Source organism: Dendrobates tinctorius, unplaced genomic scaffold (assembly GCF_039654945.1).
Source record: "Dendrobates tinctorius isolate UK_male_01 unplaced genomic scaffold, ASM3965494v1 ptg000085l, whole genome shotgun sequence".
Classification (NCBI taxonomy): domain Eukaryota; kingdom Metazoa; phylum Chordata; class Amphibia; order Anura; family Dendrobatidae; genus Dendrobates; species Dendrobates tinctorius.
Genome location: NW_027361753.1, coordinates 3,424,463 through 3,444,922, shown reverse-complemented (window position 1 = coordinate 3,444,922; position 20,460 = coordinate 3,424,463). Strand labels below are relative to the sequence as shown.

Below are 20,460 nucleotides of genomic sequence, written 5' to 3'. Positions count from 1 at the left end.
TTATAATTAATCCAATATGTCCAATATGAGGCAGAGGTGCTGCATTTTCATTTAAAAAAAATATTAAACTCACTGTTTCATATCTGCACCAATTGCGCATCAAGTATAAGAAAAAAGTCATAGAGAAAGTGCAGCAAAAAAAACCGAATACTGCATTTACACTATATATGATGAAGCCTCAGCATTATATGTTTACATTTTTTATGGTTGTAATGAAGAGAAAAATCAAACATGCCATCTTTTACACCATTCTCCAATGACTGTAAGTAATCACTGTCCACTATATTAAATGGGTTGTTACGATTACAGGAATACATCTACTATTTGCTGATATTATGATATTTATTTATTTTTTAAAAAATGCTTTCAAAATGTAATTATTGTATTTGTTTTTAATTATTTTTTAGTAATTTTACAGGAAGAAAAAAACCAGTGACTTTTATTCAACTCTATAGCTTCTGTACATAGAAATGTATTTGGTATAGGGAGGTGTATTTCTGTGTACCAGTAGAATCTGCCTGTAGAAGATGGGACTATATACTACACATTTAAGTACAGAAAACTGTCCTATACTTGTCATTGCAGCCTGTGGCTCTTAAGTCTTGCTGTTTGCTCCAATGCTACAGGTTGGGTGTTTGAATCCCAGGAAGACCAGACTTCGAGAAAAGACAATAATGAGTTAATTAAATGAATGTAAGTACATGTGTACAGAGTACAAAGAAGCCGACTCCTCCCTTAGGGGAGAATCTATTTATCAGTAACACATCAGTCGTTTCTGTAGGACAGGTGACAAGACATCACACGCAGCAGGACAGACATCGGAGACATCACTGCACAGTGAGTGAAAATCGTGACACAGCTCTGAGCTCCAAAGACAGCTCCCCTAAATTGAGACTGTCCCACTGGCATCGAGCAGACTCCATACAGCTTAGGGTTATACAGCTGGCAACTGAGAGTGATTGCTGTGATCAGAGTTAGCTCTGTTTGCAACAGTTTAATCCTGGACGCCGCTGTATCATGCCCCAATATAGTTATGTATGTGGTTTTGGAAGTGCATTGAGCAGCAAGGTGGTGTGCTGGTAAAAGGGGAAAAAAAAATCTTTTAAATCTTCTGCCTGAGCGAGTGCGAGCGAGCTGAGTGTGACCTGAGCGTAAGTGCGAACTGTGGTAAGTGTGTGACTTGAGATTCAGTGACTTTCAGGGAGTTTCCAAGGGAGGTGTTACTGAATTGCTGTTATATTTTATTAATACTTTTTATTTATTTTTGCTTATCTTATTGTCTGGTGCAATCCCCATTAGGATGTGCTCCACTATTGCCAATGCCATCCAGTGCACGTCTTGCCGCATGTATGAAATCCTTGGTCGAGGGTGCATACTGCTGTGCGAGATGTGAGCACGTTGTGCATTTGGAAGCCCAGATACTGGATCTAAATGTGCAGCTGGCAACACTGAGATCCATAGACAATATGGAAAGGAGTCTTCTGCTCACTGAGCAGACGCTCAATGGGATAGATGAGGGGGGGGATGCTAGGTTGGAGCTGCAGGACAATGAAGCAGCTAGCTGGGTGACAGTTAGAAGGCGGGGTAGAGGGAAGAGCACCAGGGAGGCTAGTCCTGATCTGGCACACCCCAATAAGTTTGCTAAGTTGGCAGATGAGGGGAGTGTTAAGGCCCCGTCTCACTAAGCAATCTCGGTAGCGAGATCGCTGCTGAGTCACAACTTTTGTGATGTAACAGCGATCTCACCAGCGAGATCGCTGTGTGTGACAGCGATCAGCGAGCGGCCCCCCTGCTGGTATCGCTGATCGCTGGAAGAAACCTCTGGACAGTTCTTTGGTCGCTGGTCTCCCGCTGGCCAGCACGCATCGCTGTGTGTGACAGCGGGAGACCAGCGATCAGGTGTAAAAAAAAAAATAAAAAATATAGTTATTCTCACCTTCCGATGTCCTGTTCAGCCATCCTGCCTCTCTCCACGCTCCGGTCCCAGTGATCCTTTGCATGAATGACCGCGAGACTTTGTTATCCCGCGAGACCGTGACATCTCGCGGTCATTCGTGCAAAGGATCACTGGGACCGGAGCGTGGAGAGAGGCAGGATGGCTGAACAGGACATCGGAAGGTGAGAATAACTATATTTTTTATTTTGATGCTATTTTCTACTGCGATAGCCAGCGATGCCGGGCGCTCGGCGTCGCTGTGCTGATCGCTGGTGAAGCTGTCTGTGTGACAGCTCACCAGCGATCACATAGCGACTTACCAGCGATCCTGACACCTTCATATCGGTGTCGGGATCGCTGGTGAGTCGCTTAGTGAGACGGGGCCTTTAGTGCAGGAGTAGCACTGCTGCAGCAAGGCATGTCCTCTGAAAGCCGGAGGAGTGTCTGCTCCAGTAAGGGGGGAAATACGAGAGCAGGGCAGGCCAGACAGGTTCTGGTAGTGGGAATGTTACTATGTTTTCAAATATAGCAGAGCTATTCGCTACCTCTTCAGTTTGCATTATAATAATGTCTGCCATTGCAGGTAATGCACATAAGCATGATAGACTATAGAAACGGTTCCTATCTGCACAGTGCGGTATGCATGTTCTGCATTGAGGTTATAGTTAAGAGTTAAAGGGGTTAGCCAGGACTTTTTTTTCTATCGGGCTGAGAATGTATCGGTAAGTAGTTGCTCGAACTGACTATACAGCTGCGTGATGGTCTCTCTCAGCTCACTGCAGTGGCAAACTTTTTCATGCCTTATAATTATATGAGCTCACATCCACTCCGCCCCATCACATTCCACCGGGCTATGCTGCCCTTATGCTTCCATCTGCAACGTGTGTGACCGTAAGTCCTAGCCTTTCCTAAGAATGATCGCTATTATCAGGATCCTGACAGCACCGGCGTACAGCCTCCGCTGAGCAGGGACTCACCCGCACTGTAGGGACCCCTGGGGACCAGGATAGCCAGAAAGTATAGGTGCACAGGACCTGAGTGATAAAGTTTATCAAGCCGGCACGGGACCTACGGTCATGTGACTGCAAGGGGGCAGGGCTTAGCATTCTGCTTTCAGAGAAGACTGAAAACTCAGAGTCGGGCAAAACGGAGGTCATTCACAATACGGACAGCGAGGTACAGGAGGGGTAAACAGACGGGAGGTCAGACAAAGCCAAAGGTCATACACAAGAGGGCGAAGCGGTACCAAGGGGATGAGCAGAGAGAAGTCTGGTCACAAGCAGAGAGTCATACACGAGAGGTATTACAGTACAAGAGGGACAGGCAGAACTCGTAACAGGGACAGAACCGGGTCAAAACCAAACAAGCAAGCAAGATATCAGGCACAAGGCCAACTAACTCAGCCGAGGGCAGGAGTATAACTGACACCAGACCTAGGTCCAGTGAGCATTAAATAGCCGCCCTCTGCCAGAGAGAGGCGGAACAATTAACCCCCAGTCAGACCAGTACGGGCCAAAGCGAAACCCCGTCCTGGATCATAACAGTTATGATCTGTATCTGAGCAGCTGCTGTGTATGGGAATCGGACCGCACTTTGATATAGGATTACTGTTATTATCATTATTGTTGCTGCGCAGTAATGACATCCCACCCTGTGTCCACTCCTGAGGGCCGTCATTATAAAGTGCCCAATTGCTGGCCTTTGTTTTATTGTTTGTGGGCACAGGAGAAAGATGGTGCATTTAACTTGATTGTATTGTGATCAGGGCTGCCACTAGGAATTTCGTGGCCCCATACTGGCAAAATTTTTGGCGCCCCCTTGAGACTCCGCCCAGACTCCACCCAGCCCCGCCTCCACCCCTCAAACTGTCCACAGTCCCACCACTCTCTCTTGGAAAAACTCTACTTCTCACCAATCACACATTAACAGTTCCCATCACCAGATCACACATATAACCAGTAGCTTTTGCTTTGGACAAAAGATTTTTTAAAAGCTACCACTAGAGTTGAGCGACTTTTGGTTTTTTAGGGTCGCGTTTCGTTTCGTGAAACCCGACTTTTCCAAAAGTCGGGTCGAGCAAGATCGTCCGATTATAGGGAAAAGTCAGGGTCGTCCCGAAACACGAAACCCAATGTAAGTCAATGGGGAATAAAAGTCGGCAGTGAGAGGAGGACAGGAAACACACCTACAGTGCCCATTTGAATGCCAAAAGCATCAATTCAATTCTTCTTACTTAAGCTTGTCAACCTTAGTTAACTTCATAATACAAGTTACGCACTGAAAAATGGGGGTTATTTGGCTAAAGTTGTGGGGGGGGAGGGCTGGCTGCAGGTTTTCATGTGCCCTGGGCGAAAGAGCGCTCCTTTAACACATACCACAACTCATCATGCTCCGATACGGCAGATAAATAGCGGTATAGTACAATGAAAAATACCTCACTTTTTACATCTCATGACGAGGCCCATCTATTTCTCCATACAGAATCATTGGTCCCATATAATGTTTGAAACAGTATATGATGAGCTCCACATAATGCTACAGTATATGTTGGTCCCCATGGATGAAGCTCCACTGTCTTATGGGCCCAAATAATGCTCCAAACATAATGGGCCCCATTTCTAATGCTCTAGTGTATAATGGGCCCTGTAAATGCTGCTCCAGTGTCTGATGTCCATCTTTGGAATGTTCCAGTGTATGGTGGGCCCCATCTATCATTCTCCAGAGTATAGTGCTCCCCAAAAATTGCTGTCCCAACATTGAAAACAATCAAATAAGTCTCCTCGCTAGGGAATCCCTGTACTTGTCTGGACAGGTGCTGTAGCTTGCTTAACAGCTCGCCAGCCGTTCTCACGCCCAGTATGGATTGCACGTGATTGCACAAAGGTTAGAAAGGGTACCGTATCCCTGGATAACATGTATGGATAGCGTACACATTCAAAATATATGTCTCAGGAGGCAGGCTCAGACGGTGTCAGGCACAGTATGGATTGCACATGATTGCACAAAGGTTAGAAAGGGTACCGTATCCCTGGATAACATGTATGGATAGCGTACACATTCAAAATATATGTCTCAGGAGGCAGGCTCAGACGGTGTCAGGCACAGTATGGATTGCACGTGATTGCACAAAGGTTAGAAAGGGTACCGTATCCCCGGATAACATGTATGGATAGCGTACACATTCAAAATATATGTCTCAGGAGGCAGGCTCAGACGGTGTTAGGCCCAGTATGGATTGCACGTGATTGCACAAAGGTTAGAAAGGGTACCGTATCCCTGGATAACATGTATGGATAGCGTACACATTCAAAATATATGTCTCAGGAGGCAGGCTCAGACGGTGTCAGGCCCAGTATGGATTGCACGTGATTGCACAAAGGTTAGAAAGGGTACCGTATCCCTGGATAACATGTATGGATAGCGTACACATTCAAAATATATGTCTCAGGAGGCAGGCTCAGACGGTGTCAGGCACAGTATGGATTGCACGTGATTCCACAAAGGTTAGAAAGGGTACCGTATCCCTGGATAACATGTATGGATAGAGGCAGGCTCAGACGGTGTTAGGCCCAGTATGGATTGCACGTGATTCCACAAAGGTTAGAAAGGGTACCGTATCCCTGGATAACATGTATGGATAGCGTACACATTCAATGTCTCAGGAGGCAGGCTCAGACGGTGTTAGGCCCAGTATGGATTGCACAAAGGTTAGAAAGGGTACCGTATCCCCGGATAACATGTATGGATAGCGTACACATTCAAAATATATGTCTCAGGAGGCAGGCTCAGACGGTGTTAGGCCCATTTTGGATTGCACGTGATTGCACAAAGGTTAGAAAGGGTACCGTATCCCCGGATAACATGTATGGATAGCGTACACATTCAAAATATATGTCTCAGGAGGCAGGCTCAGACGGTGTTAGGCCCAGTATGGATTGCACGTGATTGCACAAAGGTTAGAAAGGGTACAGTATCCCCGGATAACATGTATGGATAGCGTACACATTCAAAATATATGTCTCAGGAGGCAGGCTCAGACGGTGTTAGGCCCAGTATGGATTGCACGTGATTGCACAAAGGTTAGAAAGGGTACCGTATCCCCGGATAACATGTATGGATAGCGTACACATTCAAAATATATGTCTCAGGAGGCAGGCTCAGACGGTGTTAGGCCCAGTATGGATTGCACGTGATTGCACAAAGGTTAGAAAGGGTACCGTATCCCTGGATAACATGTATGGATAGCGTACACATTCAAAATATATGTCTCAGGAGGCAGGCTCAGACGGTGTTAGGCCCAGTATGGATTGCACGTGATTGCACAAAGGTTAGAAAGGGTACCGTATCCCCGGATAACATGTATGGATAGCGTACACATTCAAAATATATGTCTCAGGAGGCAGGCTCAGACGGTGTTAGGCCCAGTATGGATTGCACGTGATTGCACAAAGGTTAGAAAGGGTACCGTATCCCCGGATAACATGTATGGATAGCGTACACATTCAAAATATATGTCTCAGGAGGCAGGCTCAGACGGTGTTAGGCCCAGTATGGATTGCACGTGATTGCACAAAGGTTAGAAAGGGTACCGTATCCCTGGATAACATGTATGGATAGCGTACACATTCAAAATATATGTCTCAGGAGGCAGGCTCAGACGGTGTCAGGCACAGTATGGATTGCACGTGATTCCACAAAGGTTAGAAAGGGTACCGTATCCCTGGATAACATGTATGGATAGAGGCAGGCTCAGACGGTGTTAGGCCCAGTATGGATTGCACGTGATTCCACAAAGGTTAGAAAGGGTACCGTATCCCTGGATAACATGTATGGATAGCGTACACATTCAATGTCTCAGGAGGCAGGCTCAGACGGTGTTAGGCCCAGTATGGATTGCACGTGATTGCACAAAGGTTAGAAAGGGTACCGTATCCCCGGATAACATGTATGGATAGCGTACACATTCAAAATATATGTCTCAGGAGGCAGGCTCAGACGGTGTTAGGCCCAGTATGGATTGCACGTGATTGCACAAAGGTTAGAAAGGGTACCGTATCCCTGGATAACATGTATGGATAGCGTACACATTCAAAATATATGTCTCAGGAGGCAGGCTCAGACGGTGTTAGGCCCAGTATGGATTGCACGTGATTGCACAAAGGTTAGAAAGGGTACCGTATCCCCGGATAACATGTATGGATAGCGTACACATTCAAAATATATGTCTCAGGAGGCAGGCTCAGACGGTGTTAGGCCCAGTATGGATTGCACGTGATTACACAAAGGTTAGAAAGGGTACCGTATCCCCGGATAACATGTATGGATAGCGTACACATTCAAAATATATGTCTCAGGAGGCAGGCTCAGACGGTGTTAGGCCCAGTATGGATTGCACGTGATTGCACAAAGGTTAGAAAGGGTACCGTATCCCTGGATAACATGTATGGATAGCGTACACATTCAAAATATATGTCTCAGGAGGCAGGCTCAGACGGTGTTAGGCCCAGTATGGATTGCACGTGATTGCACAAAGGTTAGAAAGGGTACCGTATCCCCGGATAACATGTATGGATAGCGTACACAATCAAAATATATGTCTCAGGAGGCAAGCTCAGACGGTGTTAGGCCCAGTATGGATTGTACGTGATTGCACAAAGGTTAGAAAGGGTACCGTATCCCCGGATAACATGTATGGATAGCGTACACATTCAAAATATATGTCTCAGGAGGCAGGCTCAGACGGTGTTAGGCCCAGTATGGATTGCACGTGATTGCACAAAGGTTAGAAAGGGTACCGTATCCCTGGATAACATGTATGGATAGCGTACACATTCAAAATATATGTCTCAGGAGGCAGGCTCAGACGGTGTTAGGCCCAGTATGGATTGCACGTGATTGCACAAAGGTTAGAAAGGGTACCGTATCCCTGGATAACATGTATGGATAGCGTACACATTCAAAATATATGTCTCAGGAGGCAGGCTCAGACGGTGTCAGGCACAGTATGGATTGCACGTGATTCCACAAAGGTTAGAAAGGGTACCGTATCCCTGGATAACATGTATGGATAGAGGCAGGCTCAGACGGTGTTAGGCCCAGTATGGATTGCACGTGATTCCACAAAGGTTAGAAAGGGTACCGTATCCCTGGATAACATGTATGGATAGCGTACACATTCAATGTCTCAGGAGGCAGGCTCAGACGGTGTTAGGCCCAGTATGGATTGCACGTGATTGCACAAAGGTTAGAAAGGGTACCGTATCCCCGGATAACATGTATGGATAGCGTACACATTCAAAATATATGTCTCAGGAGGCAGGCTCAGACGGTGTTAGGCCCATTTTGGATTGCACGTGATTGCACAAAGGTTAGAAAGGGTACCGTATCCCCGGATAACATGTATGGATAGCGTACACATTCAAAATATATGTCTCAGGAGGCAGGCTCAGACGGTGTTAGGCCCAGTATGGATTGCACGTGATTGCACAAAGGTTAGAAAGGGTACCGTATCCCCGGATAACATGTATGGATAGCGTACACATTCAAAATATATGTCTCAGGAGGCAGGCTCAGACGGTGTTAGGCCCAGTATGGATTGCACGTGATTGCACAAAGGTTAGAAAGGGTACCGTATCCCCGGATAACATGTATGGATAGCGTACACATTCAAAATATATGTCTCAGGAGGCAGGCTCAGACGGTTTTAGGCCCAGTATGGATTGCACGTGATTGCACAAAGGTTAGAAAGGGTACCGTATCCCTGGATAACATGTATGGATAGCGTACACATTCAAAATATATGTCTCAGGAGGCAGGCTCAGACGGTGTTAGGCCCAGTATGGATTGCACGTGATTGCACAAAGGTTAGAAAGGGTACCGTATCCCCGGATAACATGTATGGATAGCGTACACATTCAAAATATATGTCTCAGGAGGCAGGCTCAGACGGTGTTAGGCCCAGTATGGATTGCACGTGATTACACAAAGGTTAGAAAGGGTACCGTATCCCCGGATAACATGTATGGATAGCGTACACATTCAAAATATATGTCTCAGGAGGCAAGCTCAGACGGTGTTAGGCCCAGTATGGATTGTACGTGATTGCACAAAGGTTAGAAAGGGTACCGTATCCCCGGATAACATGTATGGATAGCGTACACATTCAAAATATATGTCTCAGGAGGCAGGCTCAGACGGTGTTAGGCCCAGTATGGATTGCACGTGATTGCACAAAGGTTAGAAAGGGTACCGGGTGTGCACCACCGCCGTCAGAGACACTTGATTGCACTATGAGGGACCCTGTGCCAGTGCCCGCGCCCAAGAGTCGGCCTACCCACCTGTCCAGGGCAACGGCACTCACACGGTGTCGTGCGGTAGGTGGTGACCCCGGCCATGGGGGGGAGGCAGCACAGTTAGGGAGTTTTAGAAAGTGGCATATGTTGATGTTGGACATTCAGCTGATGCAAAAGGCGAAATAGGTGAAGTACCAGGAAGAGGTGGACCAAAGCAAGCCATTTTTCTGTCACCCTATGTGTCATCAGGGGAAGGTGGGACAAAATCCTTGGAAACCCATGCGTGGTTCATTTTAATGAAGGTTAGATCATCCACATTTTGGGTTGACAGACGGGTCCTTTTTTCTGTCAGGATTGATCCAGCTGCACTGAAGACTCTTTCCGATAGCACACTTGCAGCTGGGCAAGCGAGCTCCTGTAAGGCATATTGGGCCAATTCAGGCCAGGTGTCCAGTTTAGCGGCCCAATAGTCAAAGGGGAATGACCTGTGTGGGAGAACATCGATATGGGAGGAAAAGTAGTTTGTAACCATAGTTGACAACTGCTGTCTCCTGTCACTTTCCATCGATGCAGTATTACCAGTTGTGTGAGCGGTATTTGAAAAAATCAGTCCACAACATTGTCATGAAACCCCTGTCTCCAACGCCACTTCTGCTGTGTGCACCACGAACACCTCTGCCAAGCTGCCCCCGGCCCGTACGGCTCGTGTGAGAACCATCACCGCTGCTGTGTGCTGGGAATGCCTCAAGCAACCGATTTACCAGAGTTGCTTGTTTATTAGCCAATATTAGGTCAAGGTTCTCCTGTGGCATGATGTTTTGTAATTTGCCTTTATAGCGTGGATCCAGGATGCTGGCCAACCAGTAGTCGTCATCGTTCATCATTTTGGCAATGCGGGGGTCCCTTTTTAGGATCCGCAAGGCATAATCTGACATGTGGGCCAATGTTCCCGGTGTCAATGATGCACTACGAGTGCTGGGTGGAGGAGCACTTTCTGGCAAATCCACATCCCTCCAGTCACGCACAAACCCTGTACCAGACCTTGCCACGCCAACATTTTCACTTGCCCCACGAGATGCATCCTCCTCCCCTAAGTAATCATCCCCATCATCCTCCTCCTCCTCCTCTTCTTCCTCCACCTCGTCCAGGAGAGGTCCCTGAGCAGACAATGGCTGAATGTCATCAAGGATTCCCTCCTCCTCTTCCTCCTCATCAACATTGGCTGCAGACGCCTGCTCCTTAAGGTGCGTCAAAGTTTGCATGAGCAGACGCATAAGTGGGATGCTCATGCTTAGGATGGCGTCGTCTGCGCTTACCAGCCGTGTGCATTCCTCAAAACACTGAAGGACTTTACAAAGGTTTTTCAGCTTCGACCACTGCACGCCTGTCAACTCCATGTCTGCTCTCAAAGTGCCTGGCCGTGTATCCTCCCACAAATGCATTATGGCCTGCCTCTGCTCGCACAGCCGCTCCACCATGTGCAGGGTGGAGGTCCACCTTGTTGCAATGTCGATAATGAGGCGGTGGTTGGGAAGGTGGAGCAATCGCTGCAGCTTCTGCATACGACCGGAGTGTACAGGCGACCGGCGGATGTGCGCGCACAGTCTTCGCACCTTCTGGAGCAGGGCTGTTAACTCCGGATAATTTTTGAGGAAGCACTGCACCACCAGGTTCAAGGTGTGAGCCAAGCAAGGTATGTGGCTGAGTTTTGAAAGGGCTATGGCTGCCACAAAATTACGGCCGTTATCACTAACTACCTTGCCTGCCTCAAGATGTACAGTACACTGCCCAGCCATGACTCAGTTTGTCGCTTCAAGTACTCGGCCAGCACCTCGGCGGTGTGTCTGTCGCCCAAACACATCATCTGCAACACAGCCTGCTGACGCTTTCCACTAGCTGCTCGATAGTGGGACACATCGTGTGCAACAGTGGCAGCTGCAGATGGAGTGCTCGTACGACTGCGCTCTGTGGACGAGCTTTCGCTTCTGGAGGAGGAGGAGGGTCGAACGCCTACAGCCAACTGTTTCCTATACCGTGGGCTAGGCAGCACTGTCCCACCACCGCTGTCCCCTGTGGACCCTGCATCCACCACATTAACCCAGTGCGCAGTGATGGACACGTAACGGCCCTGGCCATGCCGACTGGACCATGCATCAGTTGTGAGGTGCACCTTTCCGCTCACTGACTGCTTGAGTGCATGGACAATGCGGTCTTTCACATGATGGTGGAGGGCTGGGATGGCTTTGCGAGAGAAGAAGTGGCGACTGGGTAGGTCATAGCGTGGTACTGCATAGGCCATGAGTTCGCGGAAAGCTGCGCTTTCCACCAACCGAAAGGGCATCATCTCAAACGAGATTAGTTTGGCAATGTGGGCGTTCAAACCCAGTGTACGCGGATGAGAGACTGAGTACTTTCTTGACCTACTCATAGTGTCTGGGAGGGTGAGCTGGACTTGAGAGCTGCATATGGTGGAAGTAGCGGTGGACAGGGTGGACTGAGAGAGGGTTGATGATGGTGATGGAGTTGGTGTTCTTTCTGATGGCCTAGAATCAGTCTTTCGTTGATATAACAGTGGGATTCCCTGACTGCTGTGGTCTTGCAACGACACCTCAACATTTGCTGCTGTACTAACCGGTGGGCTTACAGTGGGGGAAACAATGTAGCGTTGCTGACTACCTTCGTTGTGATCAGTTGCACATGTGGCACTTGAGGTTTGGTGTTGTGTCCACGCTTGCAAGTGCATGCTGGTTAAATGTCTAAGCATGCAACTGGTATTCAAATTTTTCAGATTTTTCCCTCGGCTAAAGGTCTTTGCGCACTTCTTACAGATAACCTTGGCCTGATCATGAGGATTTTGGTCAAAAAAGTGCCACACTGCACTCTTCCTACTTTGGCAGACATTTTGCGGCCTAGAACGCTGTGATCTTTTGACCCTCTGGACAAGCTGTCCAGCAACTCTTTTGATGTTTGGAACCTGTCTTTGGAGTGCTCCGGGCCTGCCAGATAACAGCTGTTGCGATGTCGATGTCTGCTGTGGATGCTCCTCATCTGAGCTATTGGAAGCAGCACCCTCTTCCCCCAATGGATGCCAATCTGGGTCAACAACTGGGTCATCCATCACCTCCTCTTCTATGTCATGTGCACCTTCCTCTGTGTCACCGTGTATGGTGGTATAGTGTGCGGGAAGGGGCACCTGAGTCTCATCAGGGTCAGAATCTGGCTCTGTACACTGCAAGGACAATGTAGTGCTCTGAGTGAATGTACCAGCAGAATCATCCATCAGCGGCTGTGCATCAGTGCACTCCATGTCAGATTCATCTTGGCCTGGGTAATTCACCATTTCACTTGATAATCCAGGCATGGTATGTGAAAACAGCTCCATGGAGTAATCAGTAGTATGGCCTGCGTCATCCTTCAATCTTGGTTGGGGTGAAGGACACAAGGAAAGGTGTGGTTCATGAACATGAGCCTCCAATGACGACTCAGTGCTTTTACTTTTTACAACTGAAGAAGAGGAGGCGATAGAGCTGGAGGCTGAGTCAGCAATGTAAGACAAAACTTTTTCCTGATGCTCTGGCTTTAAAAGCGGTTTGCCAACTCCTAGAAAACTAAGCGTTCGAGGCCTTATGTAGCCAGACGATGACACAGGGTCAGCACCTCCTGCATTCGGTCCTATTTTGCTCTTGCCACTACCATCAGATCCACCACCAACACCATCATTACCAGCTGCCAACCCCCGCCCAATTCCACGGCCTCTTCCACCAGCCTTCCTCATTTTTGGTAGAAATGTAGACAAAATCCAACAAACTATATAGTAATGTAAAACAAGGTACAAGGTGTCTATAGGACAGGGGAGATTTTGAATTTCTGCAGACACTTGTGGACACTGGACACTTTTGGATTGTGTGAGGCCCACTGATATCTGAGCGCTATGTGACAGGCTCGATGGCACAGCTGTGACCAAAGTGACTAGAGGATAATGGATATTTTGAATCTCTGCACACACTTTTGGACACTGGACACTTTTGGATTGTGTGAGGCCCACTGATATCTGAGCGCTATGTGACAGGCTCGATGGCACAGCTGTGACCAAAGTGACTAGAGGATAAGGGAGATTTTGAATCTCTGCACACACTTTTGGACACTGGATGGACACTTTTGGATTGTGTGAGGCCCACTGATATCTGAGCGCTATGTGACAGGCTCGATGGCACAGCTGTGACCAAAGTGACTAGAGGATAAGGGAGATTTTGAATCTCTGCACACACTTTTGGACACTGGATGGACACTTTTGGATTGTGTGAGGCCCACTGATATCTGAGCGCTATGTGACAGGCTCAATGGCACAGCTGTGACCAAAGTGACTAGAGGATAAGGGAGATTTTGAATCTCTGCACACACTTTTGGACACTGGACACTTTTGGATTGTGTGAGGCCCAATGAATATCTGAGCGCTATGTGACAGGCTCGATGGCACAGCTGTGACCAAAGTGACTAGAGGATAAGGGAGATTTTGAATCTCTGCACACACTTTTGGACATTGGATGGACACTTTTGGATTGTGTGAGGCCCACTGATATCTGAGCGCTATGTGACAGGCTCGATGGCACAGCTGTGACAAAAGTGACTAGAGGATAAGGGAGATCGGATTGCTTTTAAAAAAGCAGTTTGCGGAGCAGTGGGTAAACAGCAATGCAGGAATGTCAGGAAGCCTTAGAAGGCAGCCCAACAACCAACACCACTGATACACCACTATATAGCCTCCCCTTGCACTGCACACACAGTGACTGGTGTGTTGTGCAGGCCAAATTGCTAGCAGCAGAAGCAGTTTTTTTTTCTTCTCAGCAGGACAAAAAAAAAAAATTGGGATTGCTTTTAAAATAGCAGTTTGCGGAGCAGTGGGTGAACAGCAATGCAGGAATGTCAGGAAGCCTTAGAAGGCAGCCCAACAACCAACACCACTGATACACCACTATATAGCCTCCCCTTGCACTGCACACACAGTGACTGGTGTGTTGTGCAGGCCAAATCGATAGCAGCAGAAGCAGTTTTTTTGTCTTCTTCCCTGCCTAACGCTCTCCCTACAGAATCAGCAGCAACCTCTCCCTATACTAAGATCGGCAGAAGTAAGATGGCGGTCGGCGTGCACGCCCTTTTATACCCCCTGTGACGCCCACCAAAGCAAGCCAATCACTTGCATGCCCTTCTGAAAGATGGTGGTGACCCGTGCCTAGGTCATCACGTTGCCCACAGTGGTCGTGGATCCTGATTGGCTGAAAAAGAGCGCAAAACAAACTTTTGAAACGTGACTTTGGCGCGTAAGTCGCCGACCTTGTGGCCGACCTCATCCTAGGGTCGGGTTTCGTTTCATGAAACCCGACTTTGCCAAAAGTCGGTGACTTTTGAATTTTTTCGACCCGTTTCGCTCAACTCTAATTATGACCCATCCAAGTTCGAGCCTCTGTGCATATGGAGCGTTCCTGGAGCCGTTTATACATTCTCTAGTCTTGTGGCCTTGTAGTATATCTCTTCCCAGGAGTAGAGCTATTGGGCCTTCTGGATCCAAATCGGGTATCAGGTGGCTATACGCTTCAGATGACGGTGATGTGTTGCCACCTCCAGTGAAGGTATCTCTGACCTGTTGTCAGGAATCTGGTTGCACTCCAGGATGGTCGGTAACGATAGGCAGGTTTGGCCATCTTTGGACTCCACCTTGTATCCGTTTTTTTTTCTGCCCGTTTCAAAGGTACCTGAACATGTCCTCAGGGTGTAGGGAGAACCAGGGCCTACAATGCTCAAGTTGTCAAAGAAGATGGACCTGGCTAGAGACCTGTTACTTTGGTCATCCAGGATTACATATATCTTGAGGGCTTTGTCCTTGCGGCCTGCAGGATAGACTCGTACAAGGCAGATTTTTGAACAGGACCTTCCTCCTGTGAGTCCCTTACAGATCTCCTTACATTTAGAGCTGACCTCAGGGGTGTCTTGGTCATTGTCCTTCTGCTTCCAATCGTGCTCCTCTGCTTGCGACAACACTCGTGGAGGTGATCCAGGGTACATGGCTGTATTGTGATCCGTGCTGCTGCATTCTGCACATTTCACATTAGCTTCACAGTTCCTGGTGAAGTGAGATGTTGTGGCACAACATTTGAAGCAGATGTTGTTCTCCTTGAGGAAACCTTTGTGATCCTCTAAAGACATCTCCCTGAAGGCTCTGCATTTTAGTAGAGGATGTGGTTTCTTGTGTTGAGGACACTGTTTACTGACATCCTGAGGTTTGTTCTCATCTGGAGGGGGTTTATTCACATTGTGAGGAGGGCCTGTGGAAACAATGTTAGTTCTGTGGACTGCCACGGGTGTTCTACTGGGTTTGACAGCGGGGGAAGTGGAACATGACAGAGTGAAATCAAAACTAGGGTCATTTCTGAGCTTAGCTTGTTGGGTGACAAAATCTACAAATACAGTGAAAGGAGGGAATGGTACATTATAATTTTGTTTATACCATGAAGCATATGTAACCCACTTTTCTTGTAGGTTGTAAGGAAGTTTTTGTATTATCGTATTGACGCTCCTAGTGGTGTCTAAGAATGCCAATCCAGGCAAGTCTCCTTCCTTTTGGGCAACCTGTAACTCTATCAATAAGTCACTCAATTCTCTAAGCTTTTGATAACCTTTAGGTCCTATCTTAGGGAAATCATCAATTCATTTGTACAAAGCATTCTCTATGACTTCTACTGTCCCATAGCATTCATCAAGTCTTTCCCACACTTTCCGTAGACCTGTGTGAATGCTTTATATTAATGTCTCTTAGTCTTTTGGCATGCTCGACCGACTCACTTCCGAGCCACTTTACTAGGAGATCTTACTCCTCACTATAAGAAAGGTCCAGACCATGAATGGCGCTCCAGAACAAGCCTCGCCATGATTAATAGTTCTCGGGTTTTTCAGTGAACTTTACAAGTCCTTTTTAACCAGTTCTCGGTGGGCAAAGATCTTTGCAAAGTCCATGGTGGCTCCATCAGTGCTGGCATGAGCCGGTGTGTTATAGTCATGTCTAGTGTGTGGTGTATCACCATACCTGTAAGACGCTTCTGACTTTGGATAGTCTGTGCAGTACCTTCACGGTGAAGAAGGTATCTCTTTAAGGCGGGATGGGAGCTGTACCTTCTGCTCAGTGGAATAGTAGCTGTGGTCGACATCTCTGTGCTGGACGTCTCATTGTCTATGGTAGTGAAGTTCGGGGTTGGATCGCTGGTAATCGGCATAGGCTGATCGATATGATGCGTCAGGGATGTCATCCATGCCGGAGTGTTGACGGATGTACTCTGTGATGCGCTGCGTTGGATCTTGCTGCTCTAGATCTGGTCCGAGAATGTTGCTGTGTCTCTCAGAATCAGGATTCTTCATAGCTTCTAAACACTCAGCCTTAGCTATTGCAGCTGCTGTCGCTTTGCCTGCAAACGTGCAGTTTCGGCTTGCAGGCATGCAGTTTCTGTATCTTAATCCGCTTGTCTCAGCTTTAGATACATCTCTTTTTTGGCAAAGGAGGGTCTCGCTTTGGCCACTTCAGCTTCAGCACGAGTGACAGCAGCAAGCTCTGCTATAGACAAATTTCTAGAACTTGCTTGTGACCTCGTTTTGAGTGAGATGTGCTGTTTCGAGACATTGTGCATTTAGCTGTGTACTGCTGAGTATTTTGTCGGGAAACTGAATTCTATGCGTGGTGGGCTTCTGCATGGCAGGAATAATGTAGCACTTGTTGGCAGGCTGTACTCTTGTTCTGCGGCTGTATGGCGGCTGCTTTGATACCTGCATGCAATCACCGCGTGCGACGGGCAGCCCTTCAGTGAGCCCTGGGCTCTTATTCCCTGCGGCTTTATGGCAGCTGCTCTAATAACTGTATGTGGTGTAGTTTGAGTGACAGTGGTCTCATATACAGTCATGGCCAAAAGTATTGACACCCCTGCAATTCTGTCAGATAATACTCAGTTTCTTCCTGAAAATGATTGCAAACACAAATTCTTTGGTATTATTATCTTCATTTAATTTGTCTTAAATGAAAAAACACAAAAAGAATTGTCCTAAAGCCAAATTGGATATAATTCCACACCAAACTTAAAAAAGAGGGTGGACAAAAGTATTGGCACTGTTCGAAAAATCATGTGATGCTTCTCTAATTTGTGTAATTAACAGCACCTGTAACTTACCTGTGGCACCTAACAGGTGTTGGCAATAACTAAATCACACTTGCAGCCAGTTAACATGGATTAAAGTTGACTCAACCTCTGTCCTGTGTCCTTGTGTGTACCACATTGAGCATGGAGAAAAGAAAGAAGACCAAAGAACAGTCTGAGGACTTGAGAAACCAAATTGTGAGGAAGCATGAGCAATCTCAAGGCTACAAGTCCATCTCCAAAGACCTGAATGTTCCTGTGTCTACCGTGCGCAGTGTCATCAAGAAGTTTAAAGCCCATGGCACTGTGGCTAACCTCCCTAGATGTGGCCGGAAAAGAAAAATTGACAAGAGATTTCAACGCAAGATTGTGCGGATGTTGGATAAAGAACCTCCACTAACATCCAAACAAGTTCAAGCTGCCCTGCAGTCCGAGGGTACAATGGTGTCAACCCGTACTATCCATCGGCATCTGAATGAAAAGGGACTGTATGGTAGGAGACCCAGGAAGACTCCACTTCTTACCCCGAGACATAAAAAAAGCCAGGCTGGAGTTTGCCAAAACTTACCTGAAAAAGCCTAAAACATTTTGGAAGAATGTTCTCTGGTCAGATGAGACAAAAGTAGAGCTTTTAGGGCAAAAGCATCAACATAGAGTTTACAGGAGAAAAAAAGAGGCATTCAAAGAAAAGTACATGGTCCCTACAGTCAAACATGGCGGAGGTTCCCTGATGTTTTGGGGTTGCTTTGCTGCCTCTGGCACTGGACTGCTTGACCGTGTGCATGGCATTATGAAGTCAGAAGACTACCAACAAATTTTGCAGCATAATTTAGAGCCCAGTGTGAGAAAGCTGGGTCTACCTCAGAGGTCATGGGTCTTCCAGCAGGACAATAACCTAAAACACACTTCAAAAAGCACTAGAAAATGGTTTGAGAGGAAGCACTGGAGACTTCTAAGGTGGCCAGCAATGAGTCCAGACCTGAATCCCATAGAACACCTGTGGAGAGATCTAAAAATGGCAGTTTGGAGAAGGCACCCTTCAAATATCAGGGACCTGGAGTAGTTTGCCAAAGAAGAATGGTCTAAAATTCCAGCAGAGCATTGTAAGAAACTCATTGATGGTTACTGGAAGCGGTTGGTCGCAGTTATTTTGGCTAAAGGTTGTGCAATCAAGTATTAGGCTGAGGGTGCCAATACTTTTGTCCGGCCCATTTTTGGAGTTTTGTGTGAAATGATCAATGTTTTGCTTTTTGCTTCATTCTATTTTGTGTTTTTTCTTTTAAGACAAATTAAATGAAGATAATAATACCAAAGAATTTGTGTTTGCAATCATTTTCAGGAAGAAACTGAATATTATCTGACAGAATTGCAGGGGTGTCAATACTTTTGGCCATGACTGTAGCCTATGTAACCACCGCCTGTGACCGGCGGTTAAGTTTTTACTGTTCTGCCTTCTTCCATGTATGACTCTGTGTGGATTCTAGCATACGGCTAAATCCTTCATCCACTCTCAGTAAACAAGACTGTATGGGTGCTTAAGTCTATATATTTATTGAGATGATGTGAACAACAATGGTAGATAGATGATAATGGATGATAAAGTGGAGGGGGTTGGTGAACACAATTGTGGATGAGATCGGGTAAAAACTATAGAGAAACAGACAGTACAGTATATCAGTACTGGCAGATAACAACAGCAGTAATACAGGGTGCTATTATATCAGTAAAGGCAATCATACAGAGTGCTAGCATATCAGTAGCAGGCATTATTACAGAGGATGAGTAATATAACACACAATGCAGTGAAGAGAGATATCTAAGCAACTTAGGCTGCAGCATTGCACTACCTGAACAGGGATGCATCTATCTAACATGCAGTGCAAGAGCATTACAATGAGCTGGAAACACATTGCACATATCACAGGGCTGCATAATGGATAGTTTATACAGATGCATTTGCAAAAACACATAAATGTATTAAACCCTCACTGGAATCCACTTGATAGAAACAGTGATTTTGCAGAGAGCAGGACACGTGTGTGTAGATCAGGGATTCGGGAGAAAATGGCTACAACTTCCTAGCCTGGGAAAGCTGAAGGGCGGTGCTAAACAGAACAACTATTAAAGGGAAAGGATTCTAAATCCATGAACAAGAAAGAGAAGGGCAACTATGACATCTAATGGCCATAGCTGGAACAGCACTTAAGAAATTTCTTGCTGCACATGAATGGGCAGAACAACCAGAATAATGTGATGCGGGTCACTATAGTAAATATACTACCTACTGAAAGTAAAGGGAGGTCAAGCAATCCACGGTCAGGTCCAAGAAATGGCGCAGTACGACAAAGGGAAGTCAGAGATGAAGTCCAATACACGGGCTGAGGTCAGGAAAGCCAGAGAGACAAAACCGTTTACAGGGAGCAGGTACAAGAGAAGTCAGGTCACAAGCAAAGGGTCTGAGTCCGGGAAGAGAAACAAGTCAAGCTCGGTCAGGCACAAAGCACAGAGGGATCAATGTTACACAGGGGACAGCGAGTGTACGATTGGCACTGGGTGGAGGAGCTAGCATGCTTAAGTAGAAGCCTGATTAAGGAAAATGAACACAGGTGATTGCAGCACAGACTGACAGCCCCGGCACAAAGTAACAAAAAGACAGAAACAGAGTGCGATGGGACAAATAATGCATGCAATATAAATGCAGTTCCTGCACACATCCATGCAGACAACCTCATGAAGCAGCACATAGAGCCAGCACATCTGCAATTTGTGGTTGCGATTGGACCGATATCTTATACAGCCGTCTGTACCAAGCCTAATATTGGGCTACTTTCACACTTGCGTTTTTTTTGCTGCGCGTTTTTTGCCCACACAAACGCATGAAAAAAATGCATCATGAATCTGTGTGCATTTTTTTGCGGGTTTTGGTGCATTTTAAAAAAAAAAAACGCATGCGCTTTTTTTGCGCATACGTGCGCATTACAATGCACACGTATGCGCACCCATAGACTTTAATGGGTGTTTTGCTGTAAAAAAATATGCATTGCGAGCGCATGTGTTT

General features: G+C 46.8%; 1 protein-coding gene across 1 annotated transcript in view; it reads left to right on the top strand.

The window, feature by feature from the left end:
• Positions 1-775: 775 nt before the first annotated feature.
• The window catches only part of LOC141097550 (acyl-coenzyme A amino acid N-acyltransferase 1-like), a 100,886-nt gene continuing 81,201 nt past the window's right edge, over positions 776-20,460 (top strand). Inside the window, exon 1 of the mRNA XM_073584774.1 lies at positions 776-837. The gene's annotated coding sequence lies outside the window, so the exon portion shown is untranslated. The remainder of the gene's footprint in view (positions 838-20,460) is intronic.